Source organism: Balaenoptera borealis, assembly GCF_965194805.1.
Source record: "Balaenoptera borealis genome assembly, chromosome: 2".
Lineage (NCBI taxonomy): Eukaryota > Metazoa > Chordata > Mammalia > Artiodactyla > Balaenopteridae > Balaenoptera > Balaenoptera borealis.
Genome location: NC_138867.1, coordinates 37,762,294 through 37,784,651, shown reverse-complemented (window position 1 = coordinate 37,784,651; position 22,358 = coordinate 37,762,294). Strand labels below are relative to the sequence as shown.

Sequence of the window (22,358 nt, the reverse complement as noted above, 5' to 3'; positions counted from 1 at the left end):
CTAGTGACCTATAAGAAGCAATATGAAGTCTGAGTGTTCTTAGCCAAGAACATGCAGAGGCACCAAGATTATAGCATTCCGGGAACTGAAGGAATGTTGCTGGGCAGACCCACAGGGGCCTTGGAAACAGTGTTAAAGATGTTAGATTTTCTTATAATCCCAAAGGGAAGTCTTGGAGGTTGAACAGGATAGTGACATCATAAATTTTACTTTTTAAAGAGAATTCTACGGAGAATAGATTAAATGGGACAAAATAGAAGTAGAGACCAGTTGGGAGGCTGTTAGTAATCTAGATGAAACCATGGTGGCGAATGGGATTAGAAAATTGATAGAGGGAATTGCCTGGTGGTCCAGTGGTTAGGACTCTGCGCTTCCGTTGCAGGGGTTCAGTCCCTGGTCGGGGGAACTAAGATCCTGCAAGCCGTGTGGTGCAGCCAAAAAAAAATAAAGGCAACTATATATGGATCCGTATAGAACATGGAGCAGAGAGCTAACCTTAGAGATTTGGAAAAATTTAGCATAAAGTGGATATTGAAGCCATGGAAATAGATGAGATCTGCAGGGATAGGGAGAATCTGCAGGAATGAGAGACGAGCAGCTTGTAGGTTAAATTGGACTGCTGTGGTTTAATATTATCATTATCATTATTATTCACAGCATGTTTTTAAGACGAAGAAATTGCACCTAGAAATAAGCATTTTGGAAATTCCAGTCTATATGGCTACTTTCCTATAAAATAACAATTGGCTTAAGCCAAATAGAGATTGCCGTCTCTAAATGGGATTTGAACTATCTAGTTCACCATAGCCCCCATCACTTTTTAGTGTCTTAGTCCCAGTGCGTATCATTCATTTTTACTTGCCTTTTTCTTAAAGCATTTGAATTTGGACTCTCTTGGCCTTACAGGGTCAGAATGGAAGAAGGTGTAGGACTTTATCCCTGAGAAGTATCAACGTTTATGGGTTTAGTAGGAAAAAAAGAACCTGAAAGGACAGTATGGCAGCTGGAGAAAGGAGGAAAACCAGAGGAGTATGACTTCATGGAGGTCAGTGTTTCAAAAGACAGGGTATGATCAGCAGTGCCAAATGCTGCAAAGTGCTCAAGTTAAATAAAGATTAGGAATGTTCCATGGGGGGTGGGGGAGTCTAGGAATAAATAAGTAGGTTAAGGAATAATTAGGAAAATAAGTTGAGTTGACAATGACAGAACTCTCATTAAAAAATAAGGGAGGAAAGAAAGGAGTACCTGTAGAGGGTGATAGGTCAAGCCAGTTTTAGTTTTTGTGTTTTGGTATGGGAGAGACTTAAACAACTTAAATGCTGATAGAGAAGAATCCAGCAGTGGAAGACGATAAAAATACAGGAGGAAAAGGGGCTAATTGTGCAAGAGAGGAAGAGACTGAAGAAGATGAAGTTGAGAGGATAGGTGAATGAATCAGCTTTAGACAAGAAGAACATCTGTTAGCACTGGAAGGATTAATAGATTTGGTGCTCTCAGGAGTGTAGATTTGCTTCCAGGAGGTTGAGAAAATTCCCGTCTAACTGAAAACCTCTATTTTCTCTATGAAATAGGTGGCCAGGTCATCTGTTAAAAGCCAAGATTAGGAGAAGAAAGGTGTGTGTGTGTGTGTGTGTGTGTGTGTGTGTTGGGGAGGAAAAGTTTGAGATTGGGAGATGTATTAGTTATTTAAGGCTGTGTAACAAATTGCCCCAAAATGTAGTGGCTTAAAACAATATTGTTATTTCACAATTTCTGTGGGTCTGAGGATATCACTTAGCTGGATTTTCAGGGTCTCTCACAAGTTTCTAATCAAGATGTTTGCTGGGGCTGCTCTCATCTCAATGCTTGGCTAGGGCAGGATCTGCTTCCAAGTTCTCTTAAGTGGTTGTTGATAGAGGTCAGTTTCCCCTGGGCTATTAGACTGAGGACTTCAATTTTCTTTATACCACCTCCCTCCATCTGGGGCTCACAATAGGGACTGACAGCTAGATTCCATCAGAGCAAGAGAGAACAAGCAAGACAGAAGCCAAAGTCTTTTTTTTTTTTAATAGATTAAAAAAATTTTATTTATTTATTTATTTATTTTTGGCTGCATTAGGTCTTCATTGCTGCAGGTGGGCTTTCTCTAGTAGTGCGAGCAGGGGGCTACTCTTCGTGGTGGTGCGTGGGCTTCTCATTGCAGTGGCTTTTCTTGTTGCAGAGCATGGGCTGTAGGCACATGGGCTTCAGTGGTTGTGGCACGTGGGCTCAGTAGTTGCATCTTGCAGGCTCTAGAGTGCAGACTCAGTAGTTGTGGTGCACAGGCTTAGTTGCTCCGCGGCATGTGGGATCTTCCCGGACCAAGGCTCGAACCCACGTCCCCTGCATTGGCAGGTGGATTCTTAACCACTGCACCACCAGGGAAGCCCGAAGCCAAAGTCTTTTTGTAACCTAATCTCAGAAGTGACATTCCATCACTTTTCTGTATCCTATTTGTTAGAAGCAAGTCACCAGGTGCAGCCCACAGTCAAAGGAAAGTAATCATACAGTGGTGGAACTACAGGCACACCTCGGAGATATTGCAGATTCAGTTCTAGACTACTGCAATTAAGTGAATATCACAATAAAGTGAGTCACGTGAATTTTTTGCTTTCCCAGTGCAAACAAAAGTTATGTTTACACTATACTGTAGTCTACTAAGTGTGCAATAGCATTATGTCTAAGAAAACAATGTACATACCTTCATTAAAAAATAACTTTAGGGCTTCCCTGTGGGAAGGGAAGGGCCACGATAGTGAGAGGGCCGCGCACCACGATGAAGAGTGGCCCCCGCTTGCTGCAACTAGAGAAAGCCCTAGCACAGAAACAAAGACCCAACATAGTAATCAATCAATCAATCAATAAATCTTAAAAAAAAAAAAAACTTTATTGTTTTAAAAATACTAACCATCATCTGACAACACAGGGTTGCCACAAACCTTCAATTTATTTAAAAAACACAATATCCGGGAAGTGCAATAAAACAAAGTGCAGGGCTTCCCTGGTGGCACAGTGGTTAAGAATCTGCCTGCCAGTGCAGGGGACATGGGTTCAAGCCCTGGTCTGGGAAGATCCCACATGCCACGGAGCAACTAAGCCCGTGCGTCACAACTACTGAGCCTGCGCTCTAGAGCCTGTGAGCCACAACTACTGAGCCCACATGCCACAGCTACTGAAGCCCGCACGCCTAGAGCCTGTGCTCTGCAACAAGAGAAGCCACCACAGTGTGAAGCCCGCACACTGCAACAAAGACCCAACGCAGCCAAAAATAAATAAATAAAAATAAATAAATTTTTTAAAAGTGCAGTATGCTTGTCCTAGGAGGCAAAATCTTTGGGAGCAATCTTAGAAGCTGCCTACCACAGAATGGAAAGAGTTCAAATGGATCTTGGACATAATAATATCACAGTAGCATCAACAGGATCTGGTAGAAGTTGGTGACCTCGAATTTCTGTGATAGCAGTCTGTCAGACATCGTGATTTCCTCCAGAAGCATTTAGTAATCAGGTACCTAGAAGGATAATAAGGATGAGGACATAAGAATGAAGTTAGTGTTAAAACACAGTTCTCTGTGGTGCAGATTTTGTGTCAGTTAATAATAACCAGGTTTATAGATGTTCTCTGGAGTTAAAATGGATTCTTCAAACTTAAGGAGAGTTGACAAACTAAGGGTAGTTCTGGCTACCATATTCCTGTATATGTTTTAAGGCAACATTGGGAAGGAGATAGCCTTGTGGTTAAGAGTTTGGTTTGAAAGATAGCCTGGGCTGAAGTCTTAGTTCAACTTAATAGTGGGGTGACTTTGGGCAAATTGTTTAACTTCATTTACCTTCCATTTCCTCATCTTTAAAATAGTGTTGTTAGGGGAAGCAAATGAGATAATACATGGGAAGCACCTACATTAGTACCTCGTACATAGTAAGCTTTCATTACATGGTCTTCATTGTTATGCCCCAGTATAAGGTTTATATTCTGTTTGCTACCTGCTAAAATTTTTAAAAAGCTATTTATGGGTCAAAAAACGAAATCTTTGGGAATCCCCTGGTGGTCCAGTGGTTAGGACTTGGTGCTTTCACTGCTGGGGCCTGGGTTCAATCCCTGATCAGGGAACTAAGATCCCACAAGCTGCGTGGCATGGCAAGAAAAGAAAAAAGGAAAGAAAAAGAAAAAGAAAAAAAGAAATCTTCTTGTGGTTGCCCAAAGGAACTAAAAATCCAGGATGTCCCCAGTGAGCCCACAGATACAGCAAGCTGATAAAGGGATCATAACAAGTCCAGATTTTTCAGAGCAGCACATAATATTTTACATATGCCACAAATAAGAAACTGACCAAATTATTAGGGTTATTTCCTCCTTTTCTTCCTTCAGGCAACATGCTGGAACCAGGATGTCAGTATGTGCTTGAGGACAGTTACTTAGTTGCTTCCCAACTTGTAGATGGTGACCTTCATTCTTATACTAGTCAAACTTTAACGTTGGGTTGGAAACTCCAAATTAGGAGAGTACTCAATCATTCCTGTGGAGCTGAGGAGGAAGGCAGGACAGCAGCTGGATAGCAAAAATCACAGAAGACAGCAAGTTAAGCAGGGGATGACACACCAGACCTAGAAGTTTCTTTTCAGCATTGTTGCCCCCAAGTGGCTGCTAAATCTTGAGTGTTCAAGTTCAGCTCTGGTCCCATCTTGGCATAACAACAATATGAAATGTAATAACACCCAGGTGTGGAAGTGGTTACTATTCTCCCGGAAGTTGGAGAAACTCACGAATGCTGATATTGTCAAAGGGTCCTTTAGGATCCATGCACTCTGCTTTTATTGTTAAATTTTTATTGCAAACATGAAACTCACTGAACTCTTCCTGGTCTCTCTGGATATTCCTGTTTTCCTTAACTTCTCAATGTTCATGTGCCCCCCCATTACTTTTATTGTAATTCTAATATATTTGGGATTAAATCTACTTTGTTAACATTTGTTTTCTATTTGTCTTACTGTTCTGTGTTATTTCTCTCTCATTTCTTGCCTTATTTTGGATCTTTTTTTTTTTGGGGGCTTCTAAGATGACTTCTAAATAGGACTGGAACTAGGGTAAGGTGAGGGAAGCACTTGTCTGAGTTGCCAAATTTAAGAGGGGGTCAAAACTCATAAATCAAGATAAATAATATTCTTATACGATGTTTTTGGAAACAAAATGAATGCAAGACTTCTACTGCCCGGAAGATAGAGTAGATGTGCTTTTCACTATTTCACTCACTAAGCACAACTAAAAACCTGACACTTTATGTAAAAAACAAACATAAGAAGACTCTGAAAGAAAGAAGAAAGGAGACTGACTAGGGACCTCAGAACCCGAGGAACAACACAGTGGTAACTTCCTTGAGTTTTCTTTTGGCTTACGTATCCCAGATTTGTAGGCAAAAAAGCCAGCAAGTCAGAGGTGCCAATGAACACACGAAAAAAAACACAAAAAACCCTACAATAGCATGCTCTCTCTAGTCAAAGGACCAAGAAAGGGGCAGCCTCACAAGACATAAAGCTTTTAGACAGAAACTGCTCTACTGAGGCCAAACACCACAGAGAAGAATGTGGTCCCACCTCTATCCATGGCAGCAAAGCTGAGTGAGGAGCCTAAACCTTTGCCCTCTCCAGGTTGTAATGAGGCATCCCAATTGCTCTCCTCTCCTGGGGTGGTGTCAGAGAAGGCCAAGTAGGAACCCAGGTTTTAATCCAGACCCAGCAGTAACAAGGTTCCCCTCTCTCTCCCCCTGGGGTGATGTTACAGGAGGCCTAGTGGAGCATCAGGACTTTCACCATTATTCAGCAGTAAGAGGCCAATTCCACTGCAGTGTCAGTGAAGACCATGTGGGAAGCCAGAACGTCCGCTCCTGCCCAATGATGACAAGGATCAACCTCTTCCTTGTGTGTCAATGGAGGCCAAGTGGGGAACCTGGAGTTCTACCTCCATTGGGCAGTAATAAGATGCTTCTTTCCTCTGCAGGAGCAGTGTCATAAAAAAACCAGTCAAAACAGAGGGTTTAAATAAAATCCAGAGTCTCATAACATGTGAAATATCCAAGTTTCAATTTAAAAAGTCATTCATCCTAAGGGGGAAAAAAAATCACTTATCCTACCAAGCAAGAACCAAAAGATCTCAAACTATTTTCAATCAATAGATGCCAACAAAAAGATGACAGAGACGTGAGAATGAGTAGACAATTATTATCCATCATAAAAATGCTTCAAGGAGCAATTATGAACATGCTTGAAACAAATGAAAAAGAATACAAAGCCTCAGCAAAGTGATAGAAGATATAAAGAAGAACTGAATGGAAATTTGAGAGCTAAATATTCAATAACTGAAATAAAAAGCTCTGTGGATGGGTCCAGCAGAAGAATGAAGGGTACGGAGGGAAGAATCAGAGAATTGGAAGATGGAAGAATCAAAAAATAACTCAATTTGAAGAACAGAGAGAAAAATAGACTTAAAAAAAAAAAAGAGAGAGAAAAAGAACAGAGCCTCAGGAATCCATGAGACTATAACAAAAGATTTAACATTCATGTCATCAGAGACCCAAAAGGAAAGAAGAGTGAGGCTGAAAAAGTACTTGAAGTAATAATGGCTGAAAACTTCCTAAATTTGATAAGAGATTAAACCTATGGATTCAAGATGATGAGCAAACTCCAAACAGGATAAGTCACAAGAAATCAAAATCAAGATACATCATAATTAAACTTATGAAGCCTAAAGACAAATTCTTGAAAGCAGCCAGAAAAAAAAAAAAATTAAAACTTACCTATAGGGGAAATACAATTCAAATGACTGTAGGTTTCTCAACAGAAGCCAGAATGTCAGAGGGATGTGGCATAATATTTTTCATATTCCTTCTGTTCCATTTGCTATCTGCTTTTGAGATTCCAAATACCTGTGTATTAGACTTTCTACTTGCATTCTCTATGTCTTTTCCATCTCTTGCCTTTTCTCCCTGCTTTCACATGGACATTTTCTTCTGATCTTGCAGCTCACCGATTCTCTCTTCAGGTGTGTCTAATCTGTTAATTTATTGAGTTCTTAATTTGACTGCTATATATTTTAGTTATTTTTACCTTTTTGTTATCATTTCAAATTCTCTAAGTTTCTCAATCTTGTCTTTAATTTTCTTGTGCACATTAACAGTGGTTATTTTATAGTCTATGTCTCATTATCTGGAGACTCTGTGTTTCTTTGTTGCGTCTCGATTTTTTTATCATGTTGTTTTGTCTCCTTATTTCTTAATTTTTTTTATTGAATGCTGAACATTATGTGTGAAAATTTTTATAAATAATTTGAGGCCTAGCATGACTTTATCTTCCTCCATAAAGGATTTTTAAAAAAATCTATTTATTTATTTGGCTGTCAGGTCTTAGTTACAGCACAAGGGATCTTTTGTTGCGACGCATGGGCTCTTGGGCGGCACGCGGGCTCTCTAGTTGTGGCATGTGAGCTCCAGAGTGCGCGGACTCAATAGTTGTGCTGCACAGGCTGTCTAGTTGTGATTCATGGGCTCCAGAGCGTGCCTCCACAGAGGTTTTATTTTTGCTTTTGGCAGGCAGCTAGGGACATTGGTAATTGGGATAACCTTATCCAATGTCAGAAATAGAGGCGATTCAAAGATTAACTTCTTGCCCCTTGAGGAACAATCTACTTCTTGTTCTCCTTTAATCCTAGGGTATAGGTTCTTAACCCACATCAAAGCTTCTTCTTTGTTAATATTGTTTGGATTTGTTCTCATTGTCTGTTTCTGGAATGTTATAATATTCCATAATTGTCTATGCTGGTAATCAATATTTTGTACTTACTTGGGCCAGACAGAGTTAAAGGGGAAGTAGTGCCCATGCCCTGGCTAGCCTGATGGTGATAGTGATAAATAAGAGTTTTTCAGGTCTAAGGAAAACCACTGAGATAGGGTGAGGGCACATGGGTTTAGTGTGAGGATCCCTGTCTCACCACCAGGAGGTACTCCCTTTTGTGTAAGCTTTAGAGCCCAGAACGTTATTTTTATTGACGAAGGTAGCAATTTCTTGTATGTTCACTGGTTTCTTCTGAATCTTTTAAACTCCTGTTTTGTTTTGTTTTTTCCTCTGAGGATCAGGCAAACAGAGTCCTGCAGTTTATGTCAGTCAAAAAAGAAAAATAACATTATAGTGGGTATAAAGAAAGACATTGAGGATTGTGCTGTATGAACTGTCTGTTTATAACCTGTAGTGGGGAGGAGACCTGGGATGGTCTTAGTGCAGACTCTTAATTTGGATAGACTTCCAACCAAATAATTTGTTTTCCCCTGAAATAGAGATAGCTCATAATCTCACTTCATAAGATGACATTAACTAGATGAAAGAGGCAAAGTAACTTGTTCAATACATTTTGAACCTTTACTGAAATGAAATGATAGGAATAGCAGAATGGGACATGGAATTAATTGAAAATTGAAGAATAAATGGAGTGAAAAAATTTAGCGTTTTCCCCCTCACCACTAAGTACTGCAATTTAGTATCTGTTTCTGGCCAAACCGTTGTTGTTGTTGTTGATACTGATTTGTCTTGAAAGATTCTCGCATAGGGCTTAAGAAAGCTTCAGATTCACACAAAACTGAAATGGCCTGTTAATGTGTGTCTCTCTCCCCTTAGATTGCAAATTTCTTGAGGATTGAGACTATGTCTTGTTTGTGGTCTCTCAGGGGTCTCCCTCATTTTTGGAAGTTCCTCACATATTAAAACACTGAGAAATCCTGAAACAATTTTCCAAAAATTGTAGCCTGTTTAAAAATTCTGATTTAACAAATTTCTGCTTTTTCACAAATTAAAGTGTAATATAATATAGTTATGCTTTTCCAAAAAAAATGACAGGATTTTTAAAAAGAAGATACTTAATAGTGCCAAACAGGGACAAAAAGTTAAAGTTGTAGAATTACCACATTTCATTCCTGTCACTGTAGCTCTGTTTCTGAGGCCTTTCAAGTATATGACGTCTTAATTCAAATGGGCCTCCTGCCTCCTCTGGCTCCAACTCTTGCATTGGCCCTGGTCTTATTCATCTTTGTACCAGGAGCCTAGCACAGTGGCTGGTTCATAGCAGACATTCAACAAATGTTTGTTGAAATTTGTTTTTATTTATTCTTAATTTATTTTATTTTATTTTTTCTGGTTCTTATAATGGTTTTTATTTAAATTTTTACTGGTGTATACTTGATTTACAATGTTGTGTTAGTTTCAGGTGTATAACAAAGTGAATCAGTTATACATATACATATATCCACTCTTCTTTAGATTCTTTTCCCATATAGGCCATTACAGAGTATTGAGCAGAGTTCTCTGTGCTATACAGTAGGTCCTTATTAGTTATCTGTTTTATATATAATAGTGTGTATATGTCAATCCCAATCTCCCAATTTGTCCCTCCACCCACCCCCTGGTAGCCATAAGTTTGTTTTCTACGTCTGTAACTCTATTTCTGTTTTGTAGATAAGTTCATTTGTTCCCCTTTTTTAGATTCCACATATAAGCAATATCATATGATATTTGTCTTTCTCTGTCTGACTTACTTCCCTCAGTATGACAATCTTTAGGCCCATCCATGTTGCTGCAAATGGTATTATTTCATTCTTTTTTATGGCTGAGTAATTTGTATGGAAACACAAAAGACCACAAATAGCCAAAGCAATCTTGAGAAAGAAAAACGGAGCTGGAGGCATCAGGCTCCCTGACTTCAGACTATACTACAAAGCTATAGTAATCAAAATAATATGGTACTGGCACAAAAACAGAAATATAGATCAATGGAACATGATAAAAAGTCCAGATATAAACCCACACACCTATGGTCATATAATCTATGACAAAGAAGGCAAGAATAAACAATGGAGAAAATACAGTATCTTTAATAAGTGGTGCTGGGAAAACTGGACAGCTACATGTAAACAAATGAAATTAGAATACTCCCTAACACTATACACAAAAATAAACTCAAAATGGATTAAAGACCTAAATGTAAGGCTGGATACTATAAAACTCTTAGAGGAAAACATAGGCAGAACAGTCTTTGACATAAATCACATCAAGATCTTTTTTGATCCACCTCCTAAAGAAAATAAAAACAAAAATAAACAAATGGGACCTAATTAAACTTAAAAGCTTTTGCCCAGCAAAGGAAACCATAAAACGAAAAGACAACCCTCAGAATGGGAGAAAATATTTGCAAATGAAGCAACCAACAAGGCATTAATCCCCAAAATATACAAACAGTTCATGCAGCTCAATATCAAAAAAACAAACAGCCCCATCAAAAAATGGGCAGAAGACCTTGGGACCTCCCTGGTGGCGCAGTTGTTAAGAATCTGCCTGGGGCTTCCCTGGTGGCGCAGTGGTTGAGAGTCTGCCTGCCAGTGCAGGGGACACGGGTTCGAGCCCTGGTCTGGGAGGATCCCACATGCCGCGGAGCGGCTAGGCCCGTGAGCCACAACTACTGAGCCTGCGCGTCTGGAGCCTGTGCTCCGCAACGGGAGAGGCCGCGACAGTGAGAGGCCCGCGCACCGCGATGAGGAGTGGCCCCCGCTCGCCGCAACTAGAGAAAGCCCTTGCACAGAAACAAAGACCCAACGCAGCCATAAATTAATTAATTAATTAATTAATTAAAAAAAAAAAGAATTTGGTCAACAACCTTTAAAAAAAAAAAAAAAGAATCTGCCTGCCACTGCAGGGGACATGGGTTCGATCCCTGGTCTGGGAAGATCCCACATGGCGAGGAACAAGTAAGCCTGTATGCCACAACTACTGAGCTTGCACTCTAGAGCCTGTGAGCCACAACTACTGAGCCCTTGTGCCACAACTACTGAAGCCCGCGTGCCTAGAGCCTGTGCTCTGCAACAAGAGAAGCCACCACAATGAGAAGCACGCACACCGTGACAAAGAGTAGCCCCCACTCACCACAACTAGAGAAAGCCTGTGCGCAGCAACGAAGACCCAATGCAGCCAAAAGTAAATAAATAAATTTATTTAAAAAAATATGGGCAGGGCTTCCCTGGTGGCGCAGTGGTTAAGAATCCGCCTGCCAATGCAGGGAACACACGGGTTCGAGCCCTGGTCTGGGAAGATCCCACATGCCGCGGAGCGGCTAAGCCCGTGAGCCACAACTACTGAGCCTGCGCGTCTGGAGCCTGTGCTCCACAACGGGAGAGGCCACAACAGTGAGAGGCCCGCGCACCGCGATGAAGAGTGGCCCCCGATTGCCACAAGCGGAGAAAGCCCTCGCACAGAAACGAAGACCCAACACAGCTGTAAATAAATAAATTAATTAATTAAAAAAATATATATATATGGGCAGAAGATCTAAATAAACATTTCTCCAAAGAAGACATACAGATTGCCAACAAACACATGAAAAGATGCTCAACATCACTCACCTCACACTGGTCAGAATGGCCATCATCAAAAAATCTACAAACAATAAATGCTGGAGAGGGTGTGGAGAAAAAGGAACCCTCCTACACTGTTGGTGGGAATGTAAATTGGCATAGCCCCTATGGAGAACAGTATGGAGGTTCCTTAAAGAACAAAAATAGAGCTACCATATGATCCAGCAATTCCACTATTGGGCATACACCCTGAGAAAACCATAATTCGAAAAGATACATGCACCCCAGTGTTCATTGCAGCACTATTTACAATAGCCGGGACATGGAAGCAACCTAAATGTCCATCAACATAGGAATGGATAAAGAAGATGTTGTACATATATACAATGGACTATCAATACTAAAATATGAGTTTTATATTCCATTGCTAGGACCCCCAAAGTTCTGTTTTACACATAATTTCGAGACTTTGCAGTGATGTTACTAGAACTTCCAGTGTATAATTTTCCCGCATGATTTCCTAGAATGATTACAAGTTCTTATACGGAGAAATCTAACCTAAACTCAAGGAATGTGTGAGTGTGTAGAGGGAGAAGGAAGTAAACAGGGAATCTATACCTCAACTTCTGACCCCATAAGCCAATTTGATTAGGGATAAACCTGAGGGATAACTCAATCAGGGAACTCTAGAGCCATATTAAGTGAATGCCAGAGTAGATGAAAATTCTAGGCTTTCCTAGAAACATCCCAACCATCCCAGGCTCCCCCAGACTGGGAAGGCCAAGGCTAAGTCTCTGGGACAGTGTAAGTTCCCTGAAACTCAACTTCTATCTTCTTGTTATTCTGTACACTCTAACTAGGTGATCTCACCCTTGGCCTTGCTTAATATACAATACAGACCCATATCTCCAGCTCAGACATTAAAGTTCAGCTCCAGGCTGGTGGCTCTGTTCGGATGCTGCCCCTAGGGTACCTCAAAACAACATCTTCTGCATATCAACTTTACTCCTTTTAATGAATTTTACTCTTGTTTATTGATACTTACATCTGTCCATTAGTAGAACAGGTCATAAATCTGAGAAGTATCCCTTTTCTTTTTCTCTCCCACTTTTCTATCTCTCTGACACACATACATCTAATCAATGTATTACCAAGTTCTGTTGATTTTAAGCCCCTAATAACTCTCAGACTGTTGACTAACAAAATTTCTGGAAGCCATTTGGCAACTTTTATGAAGGAGGCTTGACAGTTTCATATCCTTTTACAAATTGTATAGTGTTAATGTAAATCAAGGGTACAATAAAATCCCAAATTTTAAAACTATATAGATGTGTGAGTATAGGCATAGCAAAAAGTGAACTAAAAAATGCATCAAAATGTTAAAACTCACTATCTTTTTTTTAAATAAAAATAAATGAATTTTTAAAAATGTCCTTTCAGTTTTCATTTTTCCACACTCTTATCCCATTCCCAGACTGAAACAGTTAAATTTAAAATTTTTAAAATTTTAATTATTTTGCTGATTATGTCCATATCACTAAATAAACCAGAAACTTATCAACTCATCTTCTGTGGAGGATAATTGTGCTAGATAATTCCATTTTCTAGTCTCCTAACTATCTGGAATTTTTTTTTAACATATTTATTGGAGTATATTTGCTTTACAACGGTGTGTTAGTTTCTGCTTTACAACAAAGTGAATCAGCTATACATATACATATATCCCCATATCTCTTCCCTCTTGCATCTCCCTCCCTCCCACCCTCCCTATCCCACCCCTCTAGGTGGTCACAAAGCACCGAGCTGATCTCCCTGTGCTATGCGGCTGCTTCCCACTAGCTATCTATTTTACGTTTGGTAGTGTATATATGTCCATGCCACTCTCTCACTTTGTCCCAGCTTACCCTTCCCCCTCCCTGTGTCCTCAAGTCCATTCTCTAAAAACTCACTATCTTTTGTTGGTGGAGTAATAGTCTGTTTTTCTTTTCTTCCTTACAAGGTTCAGTATTTTCTAAATGTTTTACACCAAGCATGTGCTATTATTAAATGTAAGCTCCATGGAGACAGATACATTTTTTTTGTTCCCTTATGTATCTGAAGTGCCCAGAACAGTGTCTTACATATAGCAGATGCTTAATAAATAATTTTAAATGAATCTTTATAATGTAAAAAATAAAATGAAAAGGGATAAATGTATTAGAATTCCATTTCTTGCTCTTCCTGGATTGTGTCTTATTTTAATATAATCTTCATCCCTTCCTTTAGACCACCTTTGGCTAAAAGGGTCAGCAGTGGCCATACCTGCACAAGTCATCCCTGGCTCTTGATTTTTCTTCCGCTGAACTTTACAAAGATTTGCCTTCTATTCTTTCCTTTCACCTCTCCCAGTAGATATTTTTAGGAAGACTGGTACAAAAGGAGTTTTCAGAAAAGTGGCGTCAACATCATGGTGGAATACGATGTCCCTTGTTTCTGTCTTCCCCATCAACAACATTAATTTCCCATCTGTTTACGGACAGAGGTGCCTTTGTGGGAGCTGTGGGATCTAGTACCATATGCCAAGGGACCCAGGAGAAGTCTTGCCCACCTGTGCACCAGGTAATATGCATTTAGACCTTGATCCTGCATATGGGCACTACGGTGGTCTGTGATCCATCTCCAGTTTCCCTTGGTTGGGGCCCAGGAGCCCCTGGAAAGCACTGTTTTAGAAAATCACCAATGGATGACAAGACCCTTTTGTGGAAGTCCAGGTTTCCAGAGAAGTTCTAGCACATCACTGGAGGGAAAAATACACACACACACACACACACACACACACACATGAGTTTAGATGCATCAAAGGGTGTAGGAAAACAGCTTGACTTTACTTGCATCACCCCTCCCCCAAAGCAGTACAGTAAGGCCAAGAGAGGTTTTCTTGGTCTATGATCTTCCTTATATTAAAATGAGATACACTGCTTCCCCAGCTCTGCAAGATGCTGACAAAGAGGCCCTCTCCCACTGTGGTAGCAGAAGTGAACTTTGGTAGATGGCTAGTGAGCATGTGCATAAAGCCTGCCCAACTCTGCAAGCCAGAGTGTGCCCAAACTTGAGATTGAGCGCCACCTTTGGGAAAACGAAAGAGAGGCAGTCAGCCCTAGGCCAGGTTCATTGCAGAATCCAGAGAAGACATACAAGCTTAAGAATTCGGCCACAAGACAGAGCAAGAAGAGTGGAGGAGGTGTACCTATAGCCGGTCTGAGATAGCCTCAGATTCTCTAAGAGGACTGACAGAAGACATTTCTCTCCCAAAGGCAGTTAGTAAAGCCTGAAGGAGGTGACTGCTATTTCAAATGAGAAGACAATGATGCAAAACTTCAAGGAACATGAAAAATCAAGGAGTAACATGAAAACATGAAAGCCTACAACACACTGGGAAAGGTAAGTATATAGTAAAATACTCTAACACTGTAATATGGTAGTGTGTTAACCACTTTAGTAAAAATGTTAAAGGATAAGAGTGTTAAAAATAACTATAGCTACAATAATTTGTATGAATACACAGTATAAAAAGAGGTAAATTGGGGCTTCCCTGGTGGCGCAGTGGTTGAGAATGTGCCTGCTGGTGCAGGGGACGCGGGTTCGAGCCCTGGTCTGGGAGGATCTCACATGCCGCGGAGCAACTAGGCCCATGAGCCACAATTACTGAGCCTGTGCGTCTGGAGCCTGTGCTCCGCAGCAAGAGAGGGCGCGATAATGAGAGGCCCGCGCACCGCGATGAAGAGTGGCCCCCGCTTGCCGCAACTAGAGAAGGCCCTTGCGCAGAAACGAGGACCCAACACAGCCATAAATAAATTAAAAAAAAAAAAAAGAGGTAAATTGTGACATCAAAAAGATGTAGTAAAAGGGTAGTTTTTGTATGCAATCAGTTACGTGATTATCAGCATAAAATACTGTTCTATCTATAGATGTTCTATGCAAGCCATCTGGTAATCACAAAGCAAAAACCTACAGTAGATTCTCAAAAGATAAAGAGAAGTGAATCAATGCATACCACTACAGAAAATCACCAATTCACAAAGGAAGGCAGCAAGAGAGGAAGAAAGGGACAAGGGAACTATAAAACAGCCATAAAACAATTAATAAGATTGCATTAGCAAGTTCTTACCTATTAATAATTCTCTATTTGGAAACAGATTAAATTCTCCAATCAAAAGGCATAGAGTGGCTGGATGGATTAAAAAAACAAGAACAAACTATATGCTGCCTACAAGAGACTCACTTCAGATTAAATAACACCCATATGCTCAAAGTGAAGGATGGAAAAAGATATTTGATACAAGTGGAAACCAAAAGAGAGCAAGACTAGCTGTACTTGTATCAGGCAAAATAGACGTTAAGCCATAAATGATAACGAGAGACAAAGAGGGTCATTATGTAATCATAAAGAAGTCAATTAACGAAGAAGATATAACAATCAACATATACCCACCTAAACATGTTATTCAAACACTAACAGATCTGAAAGGAGAAATGGACAACAATTCAGTAATAGTAGAAGTCTTCAATACTTTACTTTCAACAATGGAGAGATCCTCCAGAGAGAAAATCAGCAAAGAAACATTAGACTTGAACTATACTTTATACTGAATAAAGCTAACGGACATATACAGAACACTCCATCCAACACATCCTTCTATCTGGGACATTCTCCAGGACAGACCACATCATAGGTCACAGCACAAGTGTTAACAAATTTAAGAAGACTGACATCATACCAAGTATCTCCTGACCACAATGGTATAAAACTAGATATCAATAACAGGATGACAAATGGACAATTAAAACTATGTGGAAACTAAGCAACACACTCCTGAACAAACAATGTGTCAAAGAAGAAATAAAAAGAGAAATAAAAAATATCTTGAAACAAACCAAAATGGAAACACAATATACCAAAATATATGGGATACAGCAAAAGCAGTTCTAAGAGGAAAGTTTATAGTGATAAATGCCTATATTAAGAAAAAAAAAATCTCAAATGAGCAATCTAACTTTAAAGCTTAAGGAACTAGAAGAAAAAGAATAAACTAAGCCCAAAGTTAGCAAAGAAAGGAAATAAAGAACAGAGCAGAAAGAATGAAAGAGAGACCACAAAAACAATAGAAAAGATCAAGTGAACTAGGAGCTGTACTTTTGAAGAGATAAACAAAATTGACAGACTTTTAATCAGACTAAGAAAAAAACGACAGAAGAATCAAATTAAAAAAAATCAGAAATGGAAGAGGAGACATTACAACTGACACAACAGAAATACAAATGATCATAAGAAATTACTACGAACACCAAAAAACTGGATATCCTAGAAGAAATAGAAAATTCCCAGAAACATACAACCTACCAAGAATGAATCGTGAAAAAATAGAAAATCTGAACAGATCAATAATGAGTAAGAAGATTAAATCAGTAATCAAAAACCTGCCCAAAAAGAAGAGCATAGGACCAGATGGTTCTACTGGTGATTTCTACCAAATACTTAAAGAATAATTAACACAAATCCTTCATAACTCTTCCAAAAAAATTGAAGAGAAGGGAACACTCTCGAACTCATTTTATGAGGTCAATTTTACCCTGATACCCAAGCCAGATAAGGACACTGTAAGAAAAGAAAACTATAGGCCAATATTTCTGATGAATGCAAATGCAAAAATTCTCAACAAAATTCTAGCAAACTGAATTCAACAGCACATTAAAAGGATCCTACACTATGATCACATAGGTTTTAACCCTGGGATACAAGGATGGTTCAACATACACACAAAAAAAATGTGACACACCACATTAAAAGAAGAAAAGACAAAAATTATTAGATAATTTAATAGATTCATAAAAGTAATTTGACAAAATACAAAATCTTTTTATGATAAAAACTCTCAACAAGTTTGGTATAGAAGGAGCATACATCAACATAATAAAGGTCATATATGACAAGCCATGCTAATATCATACTTAATGGTGAAAGGTAGAAAGCTTTTCCTGTAAGATTAGGAACAAGACAAGGTGCCAACTTTCACCACTCCTATAAACATAGTGCTGGAAGTCCTAGCCACAACAATCAGGCAAAACAAACAAAAACAACAACAGCAAAAAGCATCCACCAGGAACGCTAGAAGCAATATTGTCTTTGCAGATGGTATGATTTTATATAATCCCAAAGACTCCACCAAAAACTTGTTAGAACTAACCTACAAATTCAGCAAAGTCACAGGATTAAAAATCAACATACAGGGCTTCCCTGGTGGCACAGTGGTTAAGAATCCACCTGCCAGTGCCGGGGACACGGGTTTGAGCCCCGGTCCGGGAAGATCCCACATGCCGCGGAGCAACTAAGCCCGTGAGCCACAACTACTGAGCCTGCGCTTTGGAGCCCGCGAGCCACAACTACTGGACCCTGCGAGCCACATCTACTGAAGCCCGTGCGCCTAGAGCCCGTGCTCTGCAACAAGAGAAGCCACCACAATGAGAAGCAAGCCCGCGCACTGCAACGAAGAGTAGCCCCCGCTCACTGCAACTAGAGAAAGCCCACGCGCAGCAACGAAGACACAAAGCAGCCAAAAATAAATAAATTTAAAAAATAAAAAATAAAATAAAATCAACATACAGAAATCAATTGTGTTTCTATATATTAACAACAGATTATCTGAGAAATAAAAAGAAAGAAATAAGGAAAAAAAGAAATAAAGGAAACAAACCCATTAACTGTAGCATCAAAAACAATAAAATATTTAGGAATAAATTTAACTAAGGCTGTGAAAGATCTGTACACTGAAAATTATAAGATACTGATGAAAGAAATTGAAAAAGACACAAATAAATGTAAAATAGCCCATGTTCATGCATCAGAAGAATTAATATAATTAAAATGTCCACACTATCTAAAGCCTTCTATAGATTCAGTGCAACCCCTATCAAAATTCATTGACATTTTTCACAGAAATAGAAAAATAATCCTAAAATTTGTATGGAATCATAAAAGACCCAAATATCAAAGCAATCCTGAGAAAGAAGAACAAAGCTGGAGGCATCACACCTCCTGACTTCAAACTATACTACAAAAGATATAGCAATCAGAACAGCATGGTACTGGCACAAAAGTAGACCAGTTGAACAGAATTGAGAGTGCAGAAATAAACTCAAGCATGTATAATCAACGGATATTTGACAAGGGAGCCAAAAATATTCAATGGGGAAAGGATAGTCTCTTCAATAAATGGTGCTGGGAAAAGTAGATAACCACTTTAAGAAAAGTGAAATTGGATCCTTATCTTACACCACTCTCAAAAATTAACTTGACATGGATTAAAGACTTAAACATAAAACCTGAAACCTTAAAATTTCTGGAGGAAACATAGGGGAAACCTCCTTAACTTTGGTCTTGCCAATGATTTTTTGGATACGACACAAAAGCCCAAGCAACGAAAGCAAAAATTAATAAGTGGGGTTATATTAAATAAAACGCTTCTGTATAGCAAAGGAAACAATCAACAAAATGGAAAGGTAACCTATAGAATGTGAGAAAATATTTGTAAATCATACAGCTTATAAATAGCTAATATCCAAATACATAAAGAATTCATAACACAATAGCAAAAAAAAAAAAACTAAGAAATTGTCAGAGGAACTGAATAGACATTCTTTTCTAAAGAAGACATACAAATGGCCAACATGTACAAAAAAATATACCAACATCACTAATCATGAGGGAAATGTAAACCAAAACCAAAATGGGATAAAACTTCATGCTTGTTAGAATGGCTATCATCAAAAAGACAAGAAGTAACAAGTGTTGGTGAGGATGTGGATGTACACTGTTGATGGGAATGTAGATTGGTGCAGCCATTATGGAAAATAGTATGGAGGTTCCTCAAAACATTAAAAATGGAATGATCATATGATCCACCCATCCCATTTCTGGGTATATATCCAAAGAAAATGAAATCAAGATCTTGATGAGATATCTGCATTCCCATGTTCACTGCAGTATTATTCACAATAGCCAAGACATGGAAACAACCTAAGTGTCAGTCAACAGATGAATGGCTAAAGAAGATGTGGTATATATACTAAATGGAAGACTACTCAGCCATGAGAAAGAAAGAAATCCTGCCATTTGCAACAACATGGATGGACCTTGAGGGCATTATGCTAACTGAAATAAGTCAGACAGAGAAAGACAAATACCGTACAGTCTCACTTACAGGTGAGGTCTAAAAAAGCTGAACTCGTAGAAACAGAGTAGAATGATAGTTGCCAGGGCTGGGGTGCGGGGGAAATGGAGAGATCTCAAAGGGCACAAACTTCAGTTAGAAGATGAATAAGTTTTGGGGAATCTAATGTACTGCATGGAGACTATGGTTAACAGTACTGCATTGTATACTTTAAAGTTGCGAAGAGAGTAGATAAATACTCTCATCAGAAAAAGAAATGGTAATTATGTGAGGTGACGAAGGTGTTAACTAATGCTACAGTAGTCATTCTTTCACAGTATATAAGTGTATTAAATCAACACATTGTACACCTTTAAACTTACACAATATGATATGTCAATTATATCTCAAAAAAACTGGGGGAAGAAAAAAAAAAAAAAAACCAAAATGTTTTTTGAAGAAAACAGCACCGCCCCCTGGTGGCTGAATTTAAAACGGTAACGTTGATCCATCCTCTCAGACCAAGTGTGCCGATTTAGGCCACTGCAGGTTCCAGGTTTGCCCCTGAACCACAGTGTCACGGTAGAGCCTGGCGTGCTGCTGCCCCCTATGGTGAGTGGGCGGCAAAGGCCCCACTGCTTTTCTTCCAGCCTGAGGGGGCCCCAAACTTCCAGCCTGGAGGTTAACAAAGGCTGAACCTGGCTGGACTATTGAAACCACCCACCGTTCATCTCCTCCCCTCAAACCTCCCCAAATAATTGAGTCAGTCAGCAGGAATCGTCAGGCCCAGCACTGGAGGGCGGGCTGAGATAGAGTCCCTCAACGGAGGTGCAGGACGGGAGTCCTTACCTAGTCAGCGCTACTCCCATGCTTGCAGGGATGCAAAACGAACACGACATAGAAAGTGGACAGAGTGGATCTTCCGGCAGGGACCCGGATCTAAACTGTCTGGGCTTTTTTGTTTGTTAGTTTTTGTTGTTTTGTTTTGCTTAGCTTTTGCAAATGAATTTTGGTGACCGTTGGTTTTGGAGGGGGCGACTCTAGCAGACAAAACTTTACGTCGCCATCGCAGTTTGGTTTCCCTCTCAATTCTACAGGATTTGTGACCCAAAGTTTCCTTCCCTCTCACTTTTCTTCTTTCTTCCAACTTATTTTTCTCCCTAGATTCCCCTGCTCTGATAGCTCTAAGCCTCTGCACCATCGTCATCTTTTCCAAGCCTAAAACCAAGACCGTTGTGGCCTTTGAGGGGTGTGGCATAAATGCAGATGTGTTTAAAATGAGCCCCAGTTCTCCCTTATTCTCCTCATCGTTTGTCTCTGCCTCTCACAGATACACTCGAGTCCATTGTCACAGAAGAGAGAGTCAGTGAAACAAATGCCTTATAAGGGATAGACCGACGGACCAATGGAACACAACACTGAGACGTAAAACAACTCTGCACAATATGGAACCTCAATACCTCTAGTATATCTAGAATATAAACACCACCATCTGTGAGACATGCCCTGACTCTCCATATGTTAAAATTAAAATTTAAAAAGTCTTACAGTCCCTCTGCATGTAACCAATGTCCAATCTTCTCTGGCACTCCCACTCCCTCCCAAACCCCTGGACCTAAAGCCTATTGTTCCCCCGGAATGGGTGCTCTTCTCTCCCAGTGGGCAGGGAGCCTTCGCAATGACCCCCCATTATCCCCACCTCCTAGTCTTCATGTCCCTCTTATAATCTCCTTCTCTCCAGTGTGGCCTGGACCTGGTGATTTCCTTCCAGATGTAGAAAGGTGATTCCCTGGACTTTCTAGATTCTTTGTGTTCCTGTTGAGCAGGATGTCAGAGTTCCTCTTTCCAAGAGCTGAGGCTGAGGGGTTGGTGCTCCAGAGTGGTCATCTTTATGTGCAGTGCCTGCAAAAGCCCCTGTGCAGGAGGGAGGGTGTTGGTGTATGTGTGAGCTGTGGAGGGAGTGGGAAGGGGGAAGGGTTGACTTAAGACTTTGGGGGAAAATTCCATGATCTGAGGCCTCTAAAATTTTCTGGGAGCCAAACACTACTCTTTGATTTTCTTCCCCTTGCACTATCTCCTATTCCCCTTTCTGCCTCCTTCCATTTTTAGGAGCCCCACTGCCCTCCCTGCCCCTTGCCCCCTGCTTTTTTTTTTTTTTTTAACATCTTTATTGGAGTATAATTGCTCTACAATGGTGTGTAAGTTTCTGCTTAATAACAAAGTGAATCAGTTATACATATACACATATCCCCATGTCTCTTCCCTCCTGCGTCTCCCTCCCTCCCACCCTCCCTATCCTACCCCTCTAGGTGGTCACAAAGCACTGAGCTGATCTCCCTGTGCTATGCGGCTGCCTCCCACTAGCTATCTATTTTACATTTGGTAGTGTATATATGTCCATGCCACTCTCTCACTTTGTCCCAGCTTACCCTTCCCCCTCCTCATATGCTCAAGTCCATTCTCTGGTAGGTCTGCATCTTTATTCCCGTCTTGCCCTTAGGTTCTTCATGACCTTTTTTTTTTTTTTTTTTTTAAGATTCCATATATATGCCTTAGCATACGGTATTTGTTTTTCTCTTTCTGACTTACTTCACTCTGTATGACAGACTCTAGGTCCATCCACCTCACTACAAATAACTCAATTCCGTTTCTTTTTATGGCTGACTAATATTCCATTGTATATGTGTGCCACATCTTCTTTATCCATTCATCTGTCGATGGACAGTTAGGTTGCTTCCATGTCCTGGCTATTGTAAATAGAGCTGCAATGA

At 39.9% G+C, this 22,358-nt stretch overlaps 1 pseudogene across 1 annotated transcript in view; it reads left to right on the top strand.

Annotated features, from left to right (window-relative positions):
• Positions 1-579: 579 nt before the first annotated feature.
• Positions 580-22,358, top strand: part of LOC309624328 (arrestin domain-containing protein 4 pseudogene) — a 31,056-nt pseudogene continuing 9,277 nt past the window's right edge. Inside the window, exon 1 of the transcript XR_014249925.1 lies at positions 580-1,045. The product of XR_014249925.1 is annotated as an arrestin domain-containing protein 4 pseudogene (transcript). The remainder of the gene's footprint in view (positions 1,046-22,358) is intronic.